Here is a 21,438-nt window from a genome sequence, read left to right on the forward strand (position 1 = left end):
TCCCACCCCAGCTCAGGCTTTCTTTCCTTACTGCAAGTTTGCTTTAGGGAGAGTCGTTCAGTATCTTAGATTTTGAAAATACTGAGAGAAGTCATGGTCAACCCTTTGCTATTGTCAGTACTGATTCAGAAACAAGTTATTCTTCTGCGACTCATGATAAAGGTGCCCTGAGGTGAAACAGATTTCTGGTGGATCCAGAGATTTTCATTGTCCCAGATGCAGAAAATAAATATGGTATATATAAATCTAGCCCTTAAAAAGTCAGTTAAACCAGCTGATCTATAGCTCTGGGAATACTGAGGAAGAAGAGGTGGTTAAAAAGAGAAAGAGAAGGAAAGACTAAAACACATCATTCCCTCGGCTCCATACGATTGTAATAAGTAACCAACAGCAACTGTACTTACAAGCACTAGCTTCACACAAGACCACAGTCAGTCTAGGAAACGGTAAAGACACACTTTACCCCTCAGATGTTGGCCAAGTGTTGCAGGATATTTGAGCACACTGTGAATCTGGGATTGTGCTATCATGTGACTCGGCCCTTAACACACACTAATCCCTCTGGTTAGACTACAGACACACCCTTACCACACCCCTTTAATCCAAAACAATGAAGGTAAAGTTAGTTCGTACAAGGAAGCACTCATGTCTGAAAGTGACGTCTAATTGATGGGTAGACAAAGTGACTAATCAGAGAAAGATCTGACAATGGGACAGGGAGGAAAAGGAAGATGTGTAAGGGACAGTGAGAGAAGAAGGAGGCAGTCTTTACTAGGAGAATTTTAGAGACAGGTTGAAGCGAGAACAAGCTACACACAGGTGGAGACTGAACAAGCCAGAGAATGAGGAGCCAGAAGATCAGAACATATTCCCAAAATTAATATGAAGCCAAGCAGAAGCAATCAGTAGCAGCGGCCGGGGGTGGGGTGGGGGGTGGGGGTGGGGGTGGCGGGGACTGGGACGGGCAGAGAGAAGCTAGATTGAATCAGTGATCTTGGAGAAGAGCTTGAGCCAGAACAGCTAAGTAGAACCAGCCAGCAAGAGATCAGAGAAAAAAACAAAAAACAAAAAAAACAAAAAAACTAAGAATTGGGGAGATTACTCAGCAGCAAATCACAGAAGCTGAAAACAGTCTAGGCCTAGATTGGATTGTATGGAGGCTGGAAGCATCCAGGTCTAGGTCTAGGTTAGTAGATGGAAGTAGTAAGCCTCAGAGAGACCAATCACTTTGAATAAAAATTACTTTTACAGCTACGGGATACACTGTAGGAGGATAATCACTGACTGCCTTCAGTTGTTATCCTGTGCTGAGCACACCAGGCTCCAGCACATAGCTCCGAACCCACAATCTCACAATGGCTCTGGTTCATCTTAGTGGGTCCCAGGCAATATGGATAGATATGAACACAACAGAGAATTGTTTCAATTGTGGATCAAAATAGCAGAGATAGGAGGTGAAGGTGGGCAATATTTCATACACAAACGCACACAGAGCATGTATGTGTTCTGTGTGTTTGTGTGCGTGTACATGTGTGAAATAAGTAATAATTACAAACTTTAAATGACCACGTCAGTCAGTACTTTCTTTTTGGTTGTATCTTATATGGTTTAATATCAGGTAATACTGTCAAGAAGTCTTCTTTGGTTGTGTCAAGAAGTATTTAAGTAGCTTTGTGGTTAGATCTTCTTTGAAGTTTTGCTAGATTTCTGTCAATCTGCTCCTGGGGTCATCTTATGTGGTGGTGGAGGGATTTTTGTTACAGCTTCAGTTTCATTGCTACTTGTAGTTCTGTTTGCAAATAAGTTGAATAGTAGAAATAAGATCCACTTCATTATTCATGTCTATCAATTAGATTGCACAGTTACCTTGGGTAATTGTCAAGACATGATAAGAAAAAGTTATGGATAGCTGGGTAAGGTCATGTTGAAGAATGAAAAATTATAAAAATCATTTTTATAGAATATATACATATATAGATGCCTTTTAAGTTCTTTTAGGGACATGGAAATTTTTCTCTGAAACAAGCCAGGCCAGTTCCAGGAACTGGCCTTAAGGAGTGAAAGTCATTCAGGTGGTAAAAACACAATGACAGGGCTGTGGCTTTACAGCTGGAGCTAGTGAGAATAAATAGTTGATAAATGACCACATTTTTGAGAAAATGATTGTACTGGGTAATTTCCATGGCCATTAACCTTTTAGGGTGGGTTTCTTTGGAATGTATCACTATTCTTATGTTATGTATCCTTGGCAACCCCTCACCCCCTCCCCACTCCCCTGGTTTGTGGTTTTGCTCTTTAAAAGACCCCATACCCATCACTCAGTGCCAAACCTTGCTTGCTCTTGCGAGAGAGCTTGCGGTTTGACCTTCGGCCTATTTCCCTAATAAACCTCTGCTGTTTGCATCCAGGTACGGTGTCTTGTGAGAGTTCTTGGGTGGCCACGATTGACTTGAGTAAGGGTCTCCCTAATTTGGGGGTCTTCAATGTACGCTTTCAAACCTAGCACTCAGGAGTCAGAAGCAAGGGGAACTCAAGGTCAAGGTCATCCTGGTCTACATAGTGAGTTTAGACAGGTGGCAATATACAGAGAGAGTCTTTCCCAAAATAAAGCAAAGTCCTTTTTTTATGATAGCAGAAGCACATTCAAACTTCCAACCAAAGAAGCTAACCAACAGTTTTACACAGGTATGATGCCTCTGAACCACATCAAAGATCCCCATGGCATCATGGCAGGATAACTCTAAAGGTGCAGAAGTGGCAAGCTCACCTTGGTGGCAACCAACAGCTCTCTAACTGGTCTTAAGACATTCTGAAGAAAAGGAAAAACCATGGCTGGTCCTGGGAACCTCACTACCTACTCACTGCTGTTGAAGTCATGAATCTTGGAGGATAACCTAAAACCACTTGACTAAACCTGTGGAATACCTGACAACAATCTCAACATTGTTCCATGCATCCCGAAATAAGTACAGTCTTCATTCCTCATCATGAAACTTCTGTTTACAATAGAGAGACCACAATAAAAAAAACTCACAACTAATCAAAATACAGAGTTTTGGAGGCCTTGCCCAGTAGATAAATTTTCAAAATACTCCTGCACCTAAGGTCCCAGGAACATTTTTGAAGAGAAGATAAAAATGTTAGGGAGTTTGCTGTGAGATTGTTTTTTCTAGTAATACCAGAAGATACAATCATAAAAGTTCACTGATGTGAATGTCAAAATGAGAGCTTAGAAAGACAATGGACATCCCACGTGGATGGGGAGACATCCATAATGGCTCAGTCCTACACACAGAACTATGGGCAACATATATGCAATATCATATAATGAAATAAATGGCCATGAATTGAAAGAGAGCAGAGATGGGTAGATGAGAGGGTTTGGCAGGAGGAACAGAAATGGAGAAATCTAATTATGTTATAATCTTAAAATTAAAACAGTAAAACAAAACAAAACAGAAAACTTACCAAAGCAAAACAAAAATAAAGTAAACCAACAAGCACCAACAACAAATCCAATGAAAACAAAAACAAACAAAAGGTTCTATAGATTTTTGGGAAAAGAAAAACCAATACTTTAGAAAGCTTCCTTCCATCTTACCATAGGCAGAATGGTCACCATCATGAGTAGAAATGATAACTAATGTTGACATAAATGTGGGGAAAGGAGGTCATACACTGCTGACGAAGTGGGAACTAGAGAATCAAAATTTGAAATCACTATAGATATTCTAAAATCAGGAATTTATGAAAAAGTGAAAACTACTGTGTGATCCATGTTCAGCACTGATGCATGATACTATTTATGGAAAAGATGACAAACACCTATTTATCACAGATAAGGAACCAAAAAAAAACCCAAAGTTGTGAAGCAACAAATTGTAACTTGGTGATCCAATGAGGTTTCTGTTTGTTTTTCTTTTATCGGGATGTTTTCTGTGCATGTATGTCTTTGCGCCATGTGTGTTTGGATGCCTGCAGTGAACAAAAGAGAGAAACAGATGCCTTGGAGTTGAGATTACAGATTGAATGCCCCTGTAAGGCTGCTGGAATTTCAAAGTGAGTCTTTACGAACAACAGACAATACCTTTAACCTCTGAGTTGTTTCTAAAGCCCAGGGGATGAGTGAGTTTTATTGTGTTGGTTTGCAAGAGTGATTGAGCTCTTATTGATAGAAGCACAAAGATTCAATAATAACTGCATAGCAATGGGAGGGTGATGGCTAATGTTTCTGCCTAAGGGATCACTCCACAACTTGCAGGTAGCTCACCTGATGTTAGAAGTGTGTCTTCCAAGCCATTTGGCTTCCTTCTCCAGAAAGCTTGTCTTGTCTTGTCTTGTGTCTGCTTAATAGTTGGTCTAAATATCTTCTGTGAAGTTAATCTTGTCTGATAGTGTTAGCAGTCTTTATCAATTATATATGCTTGAGGGAGGAGGGAAGTAGTATGTCAGGCTGTTGCCTGAGCGGGTTTGGGTTTTGTTGGGCTGAGTTGTGGGTCTCACATGTCTGCCGCCCCAAGGGGATGGTGCGGTGGTTCAGAGGGCAGAAGCACAGGAATTAGACCGTGTTACTCCACACCGAAGCCGAGTGACTTCGCTCCAGGCGTGGGGAGAACAGTCTGAGTCCCCTCGTGGTCTGGAGCTCTTGGGTTGGCCATCCCCACTCCAGGAGGCAGTTGAAGACTGACTGGTCTCAAGCCCTTGGGCTCTCAGGCGCCACTGAGAGGCTCCTGAGAACCAAGAAGAGGTGGGGGACATATGGGCTGGATAACCTGCAGCCTAAGGGGTCGAGAGGGAGAAAATGAGCTCCAGTGGCGCCCTGTGGGGAGGGGGCTCTTGGTCACAGTAACTTGTTTGGCTGGGTTTCTGTTGTTGGAATACAGAGAGGTCATCGAAGGGAGATTAAGCAGTGGCTTGGTAGTTGAAGGCCTTTTCCACATTTCCCCACGGCAGGCCCCAAAGACGAAAGGTAGTCCAGGTTTTAAGATATGGTCTTAAGATCTTTCTTGTCATGTTGGAAAATGGATGAAGCTGTACCCTGTATTCTCAGGGTGGGCCTGAGGTTAGATACCTTTTGTGGGAAGAGTCTGGGAAGGAATGCTTAGTTGGCTACACCCTCTGGCCTTTGGGTACCTCATGAATATGGAGATGTCCTGAGGCTTTGAGGCCTGTAGTCACACCTTCTACCTGTGACCAATGGCCACAAAGCTCTCTTTAAGAGGGGCTGTAGACAGCTGCCCTACATGCCTAAAAGGAATGGATCAATGGAGATCTTTGGCCTCATGTCAGGAGCCTGGAGTCTGGGAGTGTGGTGAAATGCATGCCGTCCCTTGCAGGGAAACCTGTGAGGTGTCCAACCTGCTGGGTTTCTGCCCATCTCTAGCCAGTGCTCAACAAGAAACCATGCTGTCTTTTCACGGTCCTACACTAGTAAACTTTGCCAGTTTCAGGGACTTCCTAAAACTATTAAGTTGTTTATTTATGAATTTTGGAAAATTCTCTTCAGAATTGAATGTACCACCTTCATTATAGAAATGGCACTCAAACCTGTGTCATGATTCCTTTGGGGGTAATATATCTGATACTCTGTATATCAGATACTATATTATGATTCATAATACCAGCTAAACTACATGTTGTTATGGAGTAACAACAATACAATTTTATGTTTAGGGATTGCCAGAACTAGAGGAAATTTATTAAAGTGTCTTATCATGAGGAAGGTTGAGAACCACTGCCTCATTTCATCTCTTTATCACTCTTTAATATCCTGTGTTTTAACGAGATTTATCCAAGGTATCTCAGAGAAAGCTGACATACAATAAGTGCTCCTGGACATGCTATTAACTTCAAAATCTTTCCATCTCGTCACTGAACACTTGCTCATCATGTTCATTGCTGCTTTGTTGACAGCACTGAGGAAATGGAATCACCATAGATGCCCATTACCTAACACATGCATAAATAAAAAAAATGTGTATCGTAACATTCAAATTATTGGTTTTTTGTGTGTTCAAGAAAGGTTACTTATAGCTACCATCGCTAATAAATGTCCAATCTTAGGATCAGCCTTTTCAGACCTCAAGACAGAAACCCATTGAGATTTTGAAGTTGTATCAATAGTATATATCAACACTTGTACATATCTTAATCCTCCATACTATAAAATAAAACATATAATCTATTGTATGAGATTGCTCTAGGGTAGGGCCAAACATAATCTGTACTCTTAATATATTGTATGGGTTGCCATTGTGATTTCTCAAGCCTTTCTGGCTCTTTCTCATCTGGAACCATCACTTTTGTTGCTCTGATCCAGTTTTGATTTTTTTTGAAGGTTCTTTAATCTGATTTAAACAATCATTTAACATCTGTCCTATGGTCTCAAATCTAGCATTCCATATTTCAGTCCTCTTCTTATCTGAGTCTCTTTTAAACCTTTCTTTAAAAAGATACATAAAATTGTAATCATTACTGAAGAACAATTACTTGTATGCTGATAAGCGAAACAAAATCATATGGGATCCAGACACATTGTGTCATTGCATTTTTCTCCATTTTACAAACAGAATATGAAGCTGGCTTCTCTTTGTGGCTCAGCTAGCAGGTTGTGAAGACTGTTGGTTCTTGGCTCTAGTTTGTCCCTTTCTCTGTGTGGTCTTAGGCTTTTCACAGCTGGACCCCAATTCAGCATCTAGGTCTCTCTAGCAGGCCTTCTGAGTACTCTCAAACCCTGCTATGCTTGGGAAAAGTTGAAGCTACTGTGCCCTCAGGCTCTGGTCCCTGAGAGTGTGAGGAGCATTCTCTGCTTAACTAAACTCTGCTGGCTTTACTGCAAGGTGACCATTTCTCTTAAAGGAGATATGCCTGTGAAATGCTTTTGGCTTCAGATCCTTGTACCTACCTAGGAATGTGCTGTTTCTGGGGAATGCTTGTCCATGCTTGCACCCGGAATGTTTCAGGCTCTAAGCCTGATTCTTTCTAAGTTAGGATTTTATTCCTGACAGTGGATGCCATCCGTAACCATGAGTTTTCTACCCACACCAATGTTTACAAAAATACCAACTGTGAGATTGAAATAATTATGAATAATTGCCTAGGCCATAAATGTGGGTTTGTTCCAAAACTTCATAACTTAATAACCCATTTCTTCTATGTGCTGCCTTGGGGTTAGTACCTCTCCTCAGGTTCATTCAACCATCTCCATCAGTGTTTGGAATAGATTTTTTCCTTTGCCTTACACTCTATCCCAGAAATCTACTCTCTATACCAGAACTTCCACTTCCCCATTTCCTGCCTAAGCTCATAGACTAACAGTCTTTTATTGATAGATGAAGTTTCCACACATAGCACAAAAGAATCCCTCGTCTTTATTATGATCTTTTTTGTTTGTTTGTTTATGTAGTCCTGCCTGTTGGAGGAACTCAGTTTGTAAATCAGGCTGGCCTTGAACTCAGAGAAATCTTTCTGTCTCCATGTCTTGAGTGCTAGGATTAAAGGTGAGTGCCATAGTGCCTGGCATCATTATGAATTTTAGGATATCGAACAAGATGTTTAGCCAGGGGCTAGAGGAATGGCTTAGTGGTTAAGAGCACTGGTTGCTCTTCCAGAGAACTGTGGTTCAACTCCCAACACATCCACAGCAGCTCACAACTCCCTAAAAACTACAGCTTTAGGGAATCCGATGCCCTCTTTTGGCTTCCACAGGCTGTAGGCATACATGTAGTGTATACACATATATACAGTCAAATTACCCATATACACTAAAACAATAAATAAATAAAGCTTTTTACACAGTTACATTTGAAGAAATTTATTTTAATACAGACTCTATGATACTCTTCAAATATTTAGACCATCTTTTAAGGCTTTCACAATTTTCTTATCTTTAGGTTTACATTATGTATAATGTGATTAGTAAGCAAAGAATATCAGATAAATGCTATTAGTTCTTTTAAGAAAAAGTCCGACGCAGTTCAGAACAGACCACTCCAGACCAGGCGGTTCCAAGGGGGAGGAGGTTTATTCAGGGGATAGGGCAAAGGTGGGGAGAGGAAGGTGGAAGAGATAAGAGAGAAGAGAAGTAGAGGCCGGCCATGACCACATGGAGAGAGAGGAAGGTGGGGGAGGGGACAGAGAGGCAAGAGGGTAAGAGAGAGAGTAAGAGAGTAAGATAATAAGAGAGTAAGAGGAGGGGGCAAGCAGCCCCTTTTATAGTGGATCGGCCTACCTGGCAGTTGCCAGGTAACTGTGGGGAGGAGCATACCTGGCTATTGCCAGGCAACTGGGGAGGTGGAGTTTAGACAGAATACTAACAAATGCTATGTCACATTATTTATAACAGTATTTTTCTCTCGATTATGAATTTTCTGATGTGCTTGAGTTGCTTACTTAGTAAAAGATTTATCACATTCCTTCCATTCCTTCCATATGCAAGGTACTCGCTTTAGTATGTACTCTGTAATGTGTTCTAAGATTTGAAAGCTGAATAAAGCATTTGCCACAGTCTTTGCATTTGTAAGGTTTCTCTCCAGTATGAATTTTCTGATGTATTCTAAGATATGAGCTCCTAGTAAAGGATTTGTCACACTCCTTACAGAAGTGTTGTCTTACTTCATAATGAACTCTCTGATGTTTTCTCAGATTTGAATACTGGATAAAGAATTTGTCACAGTCTTTGCATTTGTAACTTTTCTCTCCAGAATGAATTTTTGATGTTCTCTAAGAGTTGAGCACTTAGAAAAAGATTTATCACATTCGTTACATTCATATGGTTTCTCTCCAGTATGAACTCTGTGATGTCTTCTAAGATGTGAATCCTGGGTAAGGCTTTGTCACATTCTATACATTTGTAAGGTTTCTCTCCAGTATGAATTTTTTGATGTGTTCTAAGAGTTGAGTTTTTTGTAAAGGATTTGCTACATACCTCACATTTGTTACATACCTTACATTTGTTTCTCACCAGTATGGATTCTGGAATGTGTTTTAAGATGTGATAATTCAAGAAAGGACTTACCACATTCGTTGCATTTATGTAACTTCTCTAGAGAATGAATTTTCTGGTGCCTTGTAAATGATGAATAGTGTTTACAGGTTCTGTCACATTCGTTGCATTTGTAAAGCTTTTCTCCAGAATGTCTTTTGTCAGTATGCATTTTCTGATGGCTTTTAAGGGCTCATAGCTGGGGAAATAACTTTCCACATTCTTTGCATTTGTAAGGTTTCTCCCCAGTATGAAGTCTTTGATGTGTTTTAAGACTTGAACACTGGGTAAAGGATTTTTCACAAGTGTTGCACTTGTAGGGTTTCTGTCCAGTATGAATTCGCTGATGTTTTGTGAGAGTTGACTTCACAGTAAAGGATTTGCCACATTCCATACATCTGTAAGGTTTCTCTCCAGTATGAAGTCTTTGATGTATTTTAAGATGTATGTGCTGGTTAAAAGATTTGTCACAAAGATTGCACTTGTAGTTTTTCTTTCCAGTATGGATTTTCTTGTGTACAGTGAGGCTTGAGGCACCTCTGAAACATTTCCCACATTCCCCACACTGTCTTGGTTTCTCTACAATGTAGATTGTTTGTTTCAAAAGACTGTATGGCGAGCCAAAAATGTCATCATATTCTTGTTTGTGTTTTTTCTTTGCAGTGTAGAGTCTCTGATCTTGAATAAGGTTGGACAACAAATTTAAAGACTTCTCACAGTCTTCAAATTTGCAAGGTTCTTCTCTAGTGTTCATGTTTATATGTCTACCTGGGTTTGATGCGTTAGAGGCATCTTTGTCATTGCAGCATCTGTAGTTATTAGAGTTTTCTGTAGTTTTACTTGTTTTATAACATGCACAGTTGGAGGGTTCATGAAGCATCTCACCAAGAACATTACATCGACAAGATTCACTTTCAGCCTTTACATGTTTATGGACAAAATCAAGTATGCAGTAGTTCTCTGAAAATGAATACAATTCAGATTAATTGTGTTTATCCCATTTAATAAATCACTGTCTGACTATGATTCCTCTTAAGATAAGTCAAACAGCTATTATTTAGAATAAAACTCACACTAGACTACCCTTTAACTATAATTAAATGTATTCTCACAAAACCATTGCCATCCTTCAAGGAAAATGAAGCATATAATTGAGGAATTAGTAACTAGCTTTGGGATGGAAGTCACTAACTGATTATATATGGAAAATATGTCTCTATGTTTAAATATTTTTCTCAGATAAAGACAATGAAGGTTCTAATCCAATATCATGTTCACAACATTTGTACTTAGTAATGAGAATAAAGAGTATTGTTCAGAAAACAGAAGATGAAAGCTTACCTCAAAGCAGGAAAGAGTATAACTTTTTTTTTCCCAAAAAACAAATGAAACAAAAGAAGAAACCAAACCACATTAGGCTTTCAGAAGGAATGAATTGAAAGTAAGTATTCTGCCAGATATACAAGGCTCTAGATCTCTTGAGACTAGAATTGTTTAAATAGGAACTGAGAAGGGTAAAGAAAGGGAGAAGTATAGTCAGGATACATTGTATAATAAAAGAACTAATTTCAATAAAAGAAAAAAAATGAAATAAAATTATATGCGTGGTATCATTACAAGCTACCGAATTTCTGAATGCATCTTTGAACCTAAATGAGGGGTGCATGACACCTAAATGAAAAATGGAAAGAAAAAAAGCCAAGTATGATGAAAATCCTTTTCTACAACCAAACTTTCTTTAATCTTCTATTGTTTCTAAGACAGCTTAACAGAGTTTACAACACATGCAGTCAGCACATACAGGAATGGGTTAGCAATTCTACAACCAAATGTTCTTACCCACAGAGACTAGGTTGTTATATAATTCTCCAACATCACATCCATGTACAAAGCCTTCTGAGCAGAGTCCAGGCATTCCCATTCCTCCTGGGAGAAGTCCACAGCCGCATCCCCAAATGTCAACAGACCCTTAAACAGAAAAAGGTACAGTTTTGCCATGTGATTCCAGGGACAGTGTTTTTCTGGAAACAAGGAGATGTGAGAAAATTAGGGATTTAGATGAGCAGCGACAATAATTCAAAAAGTTGATTTCCAACATAGTTACACTCACTAATAATGTTCTAACTCTGTGAAAATAAGATGAAACAATAGTCTCACAAGCATGTCCATGAAACAGGACATAGATTAAATGTCTGGATACAGTTATCTATCTTGTATGCATGCTTTGTTTGTATCCTTCACACAGGATCACAGTGCACATGGCTCAGAAGGAAAATTCATCATGAGCAAATCTGGTTTTAAGTTCTGTACCTGTATATAAGGTTAATATAGATCAAATACTTTATTAACAATCAAATACATAAAAATTTAGAGAATGTAGTGAATACCCTTCAGGATATGGATGGGTGAGAACTGACTGAGTAGAAAGAACACCAACAGCACATGAACCAATCCCAAATATCAACAGATGGAACAACATGAATATAAACGTTCTGTCCATCAATGGAAACAATCAGCAGGGCACACAGACACTCACAGAATGGGAGAAAATCTGTACTAGCAACACTCTAGATAGGAGCTCATATCTAGAATTTACCAAGAATTATAGACATTAAATACCAAGGAAATAAAACTACCCTTTAGCAAATGAATAAAAAACCTGAACAAACTGAAGCACAGAGACACAAATGGCCAATACATATTGCAAAAAGTGGTCATGGTCACGATCCCTAAAATGCCATCAGAGATGGAAATTCAAACTACTTTGAGATAGTGCCTCATCCCAAGGAGAAGGGCTGTCATCAACTAGTCTAACAACAAATACTAGGGAAGATGTGGAGATAAAGAAAAAAGCCTTTATTCACAGTTTGTGTGTGTGTGTGTGTGTGTGAGTGTGTATGTGTGTATGTTTGTATATGCTGCAAATTATTACAGACATTGTAGAAATCAACTTGGAAATTATTACAAAATTGAAGATAGGACTAACATATGACCCAGTTCCTTGATTTCTGGCCATATTTTCAGGGAACACCACACTTTATTCGAGACATATTCATGCCCCATGTTTTTTGCTTCTTTATTTATCAGAGCAAAGTATTGGAATCAACCTAATTGTGTAGTAACCCATGAGTGTATAAATGAAAATGGCATACATATAAAATGCAACACTATTCAGCTGAGGAAAAAAATGTCATAAAAATTTGCAGAAAAATGGATGGAATTAGAATGTGTAATAGTGAGTGAGACCATAGGTTGTCAGAAAGAAGAAACCACATTTCCTGCTCATATGCAGAATCCAGCCAATAATACATGTAAATGGAAATGGAGTACATGTGGGCACAGTAGAGCATGGAGAAAAGAGAACAAGAAAGGTTAAAAATCAGGGGTTGAATTAGATCTGAATGCAGGTAATGAACTCCATTTATAAAAAGGATATTTTCATAATTGCTAATTAATTTTTTAGCTCTAATTTTGTTACAATTTTTTGGGGGGTGTTAATTGTCATGGTTTGTATATGCTTGGCCCAGAGAGTGTCACTATTAGAATGTGCGTCTCTGTTGGAGTAGGTGTGTCACTGTGGGTGTGGGCTTTAAGACCCTTGAAGCTGCCTGGGAGCCAGTAATCTGCTAGCAGCCTTCAGGTGAAGATGTGGAACTCTCACTTCTGCCTGGACCATGCCTGCCCAGATACTGCCATGCTCCAGCCTTGATGATAATGGACTAAACCTTTGCTGTCTGTTCACAGCAGTAAAACCCTTTGACAGTTGTGGAACAGTTTATAAAGATATATTTAATAGTGAAAACATCAAATTACATCTAAGGCTTCAGAGCTTCTGTTCCCAATGACTATTGTAACGGTAGAAAGTGCATTGAGTTGTTTAGTCTCTAGGGTGTTTCAGTATGTGAATTTTTTCTTGTTTGTTTGCACTTTTTAAAAAATATATAATTAAGTGAAAGAATTTTCAGAGGCAGAAAATTAAATGCTTTAATTGTCTTAAAAATAACATTTCCAGATAAATAGTGGACATGACCACTGACCTGGGACTTATTTCCTGGAGAATCAGGCATTTTCCACTGTTTCTCTTCTTTGAGTTTGTCTTTCAGTCTGACCTCAAGCTGTACTACAGAGAAATAGTAATAAAAACCACATGGCACTGTTACAGAGACAGACAGATCAAGGAAAGAGAATTGAAGATCCAGAAATACACACACACACAAACACACACACTATGGTCACTTGATCTTTCAGAAAGAAGCCAAAACCATCCAGTGGGAAAAAGACAGCATTACCAAAAAATGCTGCTCATTCAACTTGTCTGCTTGTAGAAGAATACAAATCAATCCATTTTAGCTCCTTGTACCAAGTTCAAGTACAAATGGATCAAGGATCTGCACAAAACCAGATATGCTGAATCTAATAAAAAAAAAAAGTGGAAAAGAGCCTTGAACACAGGGAAAATTTTCCTGAACTATGGCTCAGGCTTTAAGATCAACAATTGACAAATGGGACCTCACAGAACTGCAAAGCTTCTGTAAGGCAAAGGACACTGTCAATAGGACAAAATGGCAACCTACAGATTGGGAAAAGATCTTTACCAACCTTACATCTGATAGAGGGCTAATATTCAATACATAAAGAACTCAAGAATTTAGACTCAAGAGAACCGAATTACCCTATTAAAAATGGGGTACAGAGTTAAATTTTTTTATCTGAGGAATCTCAAATGGCTGAGAAGCACCTAAAGAAATGTTCAACATCCTTAGTCATCAGGAAAAAGCAAATCAAAACAACCCTGAGATTTCACCTTACACCAACCAGAATAGCTAAGATCAAGAATTCAGGTGACAGCACATGTTGACAAGAGTTCAGAGAAAGAGGAACACTCCTCCATTGCTGGTGGGATTGCAAGCTGGTACAACTGCTCTGGAAATCAATCTGGTGGTTCTTCAGAAAATTGGAAATAGCGGTACCTGAAGACCTAGTTATACCACTCCTGGGCATATACCCAAAAGATGCTCCAATATATAACAATTGTACATGCTCCTCTATGTTCATTCTAGCTTTATTTATAATAATCAGAAGCTGGAAACAACCCATATGTCCCTCAACAGAATGGATACAGAAAATGTGGTACATTTACACAATGAAGTACTACTCAGCTATTAAAAATGATGACTTCATGAAGTTTGTAGGCAAATGGATAGAAGTAGAAAAATATCATCCTGAATGAGGCTACCCAGAACCAAAAGGACATACATGGTATGCAGTCATTGATAAGTCGATATTAGCCAAAAAGCTCAGAATTCTCACGATAGAACTCACAGACCAGATGAAGCTTAACAAGAAGAAAGTCCAAAGTGTGGATGCTTCAAAACAACTTAGAAGGGGGAATAAAATAATCACTGTGGCAGAGTGAGGGAGGGACTTGAGTTGGGTAAGAGAGGAGGAGAAAATTGGGGGAGGGGCAGGACCGTGTATGGGAAGAGACAGGAGAGAAGTCTAGAGGGCCAGGAGAATGAATAGAAATAAATAGAAGTGAGGATTGGAGAACTTGAGGAACCACTAAGAGTCCCAGACTCCATGGATGAGAAGGGTTCTCAGGACCGAATGGGGATGACATTAGGGAAATGCTCAACCACAGGAAGATAGAATTGGAAGAGAGTCTCCAGTAGATAGACATGGTTCCGAGTGGAGGGAAGGCGCCACCTACCTATCGAAATATTTTTAATGCATAACTGTTCCTGTCTAAAGGAAATGCATGGGCAAAAATGGATTAGAGGCTGAAGGAAAGGCCATCCAGAGACAGCACCACTGTGTGATCCACCAGACACCAAACCCTTACACTACTGCTGATGCCAAGAAGTGCTTGCACACAGGAGCCTGATATAGCTGTCTTCTGAGAGGCTCTGTTGGCATCTGACTAAGACAGATACAAACACTCACAGCCAACCATTGGATTGAGCCTGGAGACACCAATGGAAGAGTTAGGGGAAGGACTGAAGGAGCTGAAGGGGATTGCTATCCCATAGGAAGAACATTTATATCAACTAAGCAGACCCCTCAGTGCTCCCAGGGACTAAACTACCAAACAATGAGTATAAATGGGCCAATCCACTGCTCCCTCTACATATGTAGCAGAGGACTGCCTTATTTGACATCAGTGGGAGAGGAGGCACTTGATCCTCTGGAGGCTTGATGCTCCAGAGAAGGGGGATGCTAGAGTGGTAAGGCAGGAGTGGGATGGTGTGTGGGTGAGGGAGCACCCTCTTAGAGTCAAAGGGGAAGACGATGGGGCGGGGGGTTCATGGAGGGGAGATTGGGAAGGGGGATAACATTTGAAATCTAAACAAATAAAATGATTAATAAATAAATTAATAAATAAAAGAGGAAACAAAAGTTCTTATTTTGCTAAGTTGTTAGTTCATTATTGAATGTATGTATAATTTGACCACACAACCACTTATTAAATGTCTCTTCACAGCAATGGAAAGACCACCATCTATGTGACCAGAGATCTGAGAAGGATGAATTATAATCTAAATTACATATATGTCAATTAAAATGACAGAGCCTAGTTTATAGTCCATTACCTAGATAGTCATCACAGGCTCTTGAGGTCTCCACGTTGATGAGGCAGGGGTCTAGATTTCTATGGAGGAGAAACACGGGAGGGAGTGACCTCATATTCTCTGGGCAAAGTGGGGCACTCAACTGTCCAGAGCCCTGCTTGTCCACAGTTCAGTCTAGGCCCTAGCAGTGAACAAGGCATTGGGATGGTCTTGCCCAGTGGTTAGTGTTATCACAATCCAGGGAGAGTCATTTATTTCTGTGTCTATCATTTTGTTGGAGACCTTGAGGTTCATTATCAGGATTTGAGAGTCTCTGTCTATCATAGTAAGTTTAAACATCTTAGATGCCATATTTAGCAGATCTCTGACAGGTAGGAGAGCTAGTATCTACCAAGCATATCTGAGTTAAACAATGCTTGTCTGTTTTTAGTTATTTGTTTATAAAACAGAAGGCTAAATAAGGTTTATTCTTGTGATTAATTACCTTAGTATTTAGCATGACTACAAATATAGTTCTGAAAATATTAAAGAATTTGATCATTTATAGGGCGACTTGCATTTCTTAATTATCCTTAAAAGTTTACAATAAAATTGAGAATTTCTGAATTAAAGGTCTTCAATATCAAGTTAAGACTTTTAAACATAGAGATTGGGACCTTTTTTTTTTTTTTTGATCCTTCCATGGTATATCATTATAGATCACAACAGTTTTCTGTATGACTCAGTTAACCAAAAAGTAGCTTCAGCCTAACAATGCTACCGGAAACAAGAAGGCTAGACATAAATATTTAAATCAGTCTGTTTGACTGAATAGATGTTTTCAAGCCAGTGATTCTCAATTTTTTAAAATGTTGTAACACTTCAACATATTTATTTTTAATGTTGTGGTGAGTCTAATCACTCCAATTTGCAAGCAACCCTAGGCTACCCTTGTAAATAAGGTTCGAGAAACTGTTCTAAGTTCTTTGTCAGACTACCTAAGGTCATTGTCTTATTGCAGCGTAAGACAGCAATTTTTTTTTTCACTCTCTGGTGTTTAGCTGTGGCTATAATTTTTGGTCTTATATTTATCTATTCATCAGATCATTATAAATAAAGACTTTATAATAAAAGATCTGACAAACTCTTAAATGTTCCATAGCCTTAAACATTTTAAACTTAAACATTTTAAAAAACTGTTTTTTAAGATATCCAGTTTTTAATTTTCTGTAAAACTCCAAAACTTTAAGTAAGATTAAAATCTCTCAATTGTGTATTTTTGTAATATAAAAATAAAGCATGTTTTAAAAGCGTGACCACACAGAGCACAACTATAGTTTTAGGAAGCGAAACCAAGTTCGAACAGTGAACAATTTTGTGTCTGTACGAATGCATAAAGGTGCAGTTTAATATCTCCTTAAACAAGCACCGTTTAAATCTTATCTTTTATAGACCTGGCCTTTAAGACAGGAATTATATACAAATTTTATTCCAATTTAAAAGCATCTTTGCAGATCGTTTTCCTTGGATGGTTCATTCTGCGTTGCCCAGAGTGCCTCCAAGCCTGAGTTACAAGTTTTAAGTTGACTTTTGATTACAGATTTTTAAACCATACCTAGTAATTTACAAGCCAATAATCTGGAACCAGGACATATTAAAACAAACAAACAAACAAACAAACAGTAAAGTCATACATTTAAGTCTAGTCAAAAACCAAACACGTAGTGGCCACATGAATGTATATATTTATACAGGCAAAACATTATTTCCTCAGGTGTAAGTGCAAGGTACTCCTACCTTGCTATCTGCTGAATCCATTTCTCACTGGCCCAATGATTTTCTAGTTGGACTGGCCATTGGCTTCCCTACCAGAGAGTTGAGGAGCTGCTGTCACACTGTTAAGAGCAGCTTATTCGACCTGGCTGTCCTGGTTTTGCTATCAGCTTGAGCAGCTATACCAGCAGAGCTAGGTTCAAAGCTGTAGGAGCAAAGCTCCAAGAGCAGTGCCCGTTTGTAAGTTTTTGTTGTCCCGATTTGGCCACTGTAGAAATCACAAAAATCCTGAAAATGGGTCAAGGGGAAAACGGCTGACAGGTGAACTTTGCCCATTTCCCCGAATATGAAACATAGAATTACAATCAAATTAAACGAAATCACAGATACAAACGGGCAGACAAGGACAGAACTGCCTGGTGAGGACAACCAATCAAAAGGGGGAGATTTCTCAAGGAGGCTTTCCCATGCCAGATTGTAGGGAATTTATTTGGTCTGGGTGGCTAGGTTTGGTCTAAGTGACATGCTAAGAGTGCCCTCTGGTGGCCATACAGTACCAAAGGTGGGCCATTCCAGAAACAGAAAGTGTGGTTTCCCTGGACTCAAGTGGAACCTTTACAGGGACATGTGGACTTTGGAAACTTTGAAATGCTGTTGAGAGGGAGGCGTGTGATCACCAAGTTGGACTGGGGATTCCCATTTCTAGGGGAAAGGAAGCAAGCAGGGAAAGGCCGGCAATTATGAGAATGCAGAGAAGCAGCTGTAGGGGACGGAGGGACCAGAACACAATAAGGCACACAAATATGCAGATGGACAAGATGAGAGGTCAGACAAAGAAAAGACACAGTCCTATAGTCAAGGGTACTATCCCGCTTCATTTGGGATGCCTTGTTTCTGGCTAGGAACCTCCTAGCATAAGAGAGGTGACCCTCCTCTTCCCAAGACTCAAGGAGTGGTGCCTTTATTGAACTGTAACCCTTGGTGCCAAAACCATACTGGCCTCTGGAGGACTCCCTGACTCAGCTTATGGGATGGTCTGGATCCTGTTCCTCAATAAGGCAGCTATGTGGGGCCCCAAATGTTACATCGGGTCCTTTGTGTGCCAAGAGGAAGGGAGGAGAACTCACGCACGAGTGGGCCTTTGAAACCGCAAAATGTTTTATTTCTAACACCACGAATGATGAGTTGTGGATCAATCAATACCTCCAGACAAGAACTCTGGAGCCTTGTTTCCTCTGGCAGTCTCAAGCAGGGGCTGATGCAGGGTTTATGAGCACAAAAACCACATGCACACGGGCCAAGTTACAGTGAAGCTTTTACCAATCAGGATTCGGAATTAGAGACTTTCCCAAGCGTTCCATCATTGTCAACTGGCATAGAATGTAAGTGGTTTTGTCCAGCCAATCCAGTCCACTTGTTCTTTCTGTAGTTAGGCACAGATATTGTTGTTTAGAGAGGGAGCTGGTCCTGGAAAGTCCCTAGCACCCCCAGAGGAGCTAACCTGGAAGGAAGAAAGCTCACTGGCCTCAACCTTTGTCTAACACTAAGGAATTCTGAGAGCTGGAGAAAGTTTTCTTCAGAGAATAGTCTACCATATAGTTATTCAAAACCAAATGGTCATTTCCTGAAAACATAGTTTTAAAATATGTTTTATTTTTTAACATTAGGTATACATGCAAACATACAACAATAGTAAAAGAAAAAAGCTGAGAACAATATTAAATGATCCAGGTGGTGGTTGTGTATGCCTTTATTGCCAGTTCTCTTGGCAGAGACAGGTGGATTTCTGTAGTGTGGTTTACAGAATGACTTTCAGGATATACAGAAAAAATTCTATCTTGTAAAACAAATAAACAAACAAGCAGCAGCAGCAGCAACAATAATAATGGAATATTCCTTTGTCATGCCAAGGTTTAGTACCATCTACATTAAAAAAATAAATGACTAGAATGGATTTGTAATATTTATAATTAAACTTGCTAGGGGGATAGTGAGATGGCTCAATGGCTATGAACACCTTTTGTTTTGAAGAGACCAAATTTCCATTCCTAAAACCTACACTGTGGATATAAATTCTTCACAAGTATAACTCTAGGATGCCAAAGATACATAGTTATTCATGCAAGCAAACCACTCATATACATAAAATATGCAAATATAAATTAAAAATCTAAATAGAAAATAAAAATTAAAACAGAGATATAGATACATTGATAAATTATAGATAGATAAAAAAACAAAATATAAACTTCTTGAGTGAATTTACTAAGCAGATGAAAAGTCTTGCCGGGCAGTGGTGGCGCACGCCTTTAATCCCAGCACTTGGGAGGCAGAGGCAGGCGTATTTCTGAGTTCGAGGCCAGCCTGGTCTACAGAGTGAGTTCCAGGACAGCCAGGGCTATACAGAGAAACCCTGTCTCAAAAAACCCAAAAACAAACAAACAAATGAACAAAAAAAAATCCTCCCCCCCCCAAAAAAAAGAAAAGAAAAGTCTATACAATGAAAACTTGAGTAAAAGAAGTGAAAAAGAAGGTCTGTAAAATGAAAAATTGCTGAAGGAGCTGAGGGAGATGTGAACTAGATCATGGAAAAACGCTTTACACGGATGAAAGGGACATGATATTGTGAAATACAAAATATTTCTGAAAGTGATTTCTATCATCAAATGAAGCTGTATGACATTTAACTACCCACAACATACTTCACAAAAACTGAACAAAAGGAACCTAGAATTTACATTGACACACAAATTCCCTGGGTGCAGAACAATCCCAGAAAAATATTGACATGCTAGAGCTATCACACTGTGATTCCAGATTAGCCCAATGCAGTGGAGCAGCCGATCCAGAACCTGCACAACAGCAGTGACCATGTGAATGCAATCAAACTACCACAAACACAGGTTGCAGACCAGACAGCCTCTTCAAACAATGGTACTGGGAAAAGTATCTATCCACATATCAAAACATGAACATGGGACCAAATCTCTTCCCATACAGGGAATCACAGACTTTCATGTATGGTCTGAAATAGTGAATCCTGCAGAGTAACACATGAGAGCAACACTTGATACAAGAGTAGTGTTTTAACAGAATTTTGCAGCAGAAATTTGACAAAAATTCAAAAATTCATGGAAATAGCAATAATTAAAAGTATGAAGAGACACCCTACATAGCAGATACATTTATTATCTGTTTATTTATAGTACAGTGGATAAAACCTCAAAATCTATGAAACAGTGCAAGGGAAGCAAGTGATAATATAATTAATAAATAAGCAAATGAATTGAACACATCACGCTCAATAGCAGTTGAAATAGCCAATATGTACATATTAAAAACTCTACATTATAGGTCATATGATAATGTAAATTTAAGTATACAGAGATTCAAATTCTGCATAGAAAGTATTCACAATTAATGTACTAAACAATAACAAATGCATTATTTCAGTAATTTTCTGATATGTCAATGGCTAATGTTTATGAAGCAAATGATACAGTGTAGCAGTTTAAAAAAAGGAGAAGAAAAAAGACGAAGAGAAAGAAGAAATTTTCTTTAGACATCATGAGCATGGACAGTAGTAAAGGCTCATGATCACAATTATATTAGTGACAAAGCCAACCAAGACGAAAGTATCAAAATACAAAATAAAGAGCATTACCAAACAATAAAATGATCCATTAGATAGAAAGTCCTTGATCAACACATGTGCATGTCTCAAACCCAGAATGCAGACATTCCCAGCAGACAAAAAATAGGAGACTACATAAAATGTGAAAGCTGGCACATTGCCTTATGTGCTTCTCAAACATGAGAAGATTATCTACAAGGAGGTTTGTCTTCTCTAAGACTCCAAAGAATTTCTAGTGAAATCTATTTGCATATTTTATAGAAAGCAACCCTGAAAGTACCAATGAACAGCACAGAGCTGGAAAACACTAAGAGGATCACACCTAGTCACATATACTGACCTCACAGTATATTACAGTGACAGCAATGGAAACCATTTGGAATTGTCATGACAACAGACAAGAGGCGATATCCCTGGGAAGACAGAATAGACAGTGTTTTACTGTCTGCAAGTGTAGTTCCTGATCCTTATCAAAATTCTGTTGGTATTATTTTCAGGAA

General features: G+C 39.0%; 1 pseudogene across 1 annotated transcript; it reads right to left on the reverse strand.

The window, feature by feature from the left end:
* Positions 1 to 7,830: 7,830 nt before the first annotated feature.
* Positions 7,831 to 17,640, reverse strand: LOC143440604 (uncharacterized; annotated as a pseudogene). The gene is made up of 3 exons (XR_013108178.1): positions 17,490 to 17,640; positions 10,823 to 11,004; positions 7,831 to 9,943 (listed from the first exon to the last, which is right to left on the reverse strand). The product of XR_013108178.1 is annotated as an uncharacterized LOC143440604 (transcript).
* Between the last annotated feature and the right edge of the window lie 3,798 nt (positions 17,641 to 21,438).

This window comes from Arvicanthis niloticus, chromosome 30 (genome assembly GCF_011762505.2).
Source record: "Arvicanthis niloticus isolate mArvNil1 chromosome 30, mArvNil1.pat.X, whole genome shotgun sequence".
NCBI classification, from domain to species: Eukaryota; Metazoa; Chordata; class Mammalia; order Rodentia; family Muridae; genus Arvicanthis; species Arvicanthis niloticus.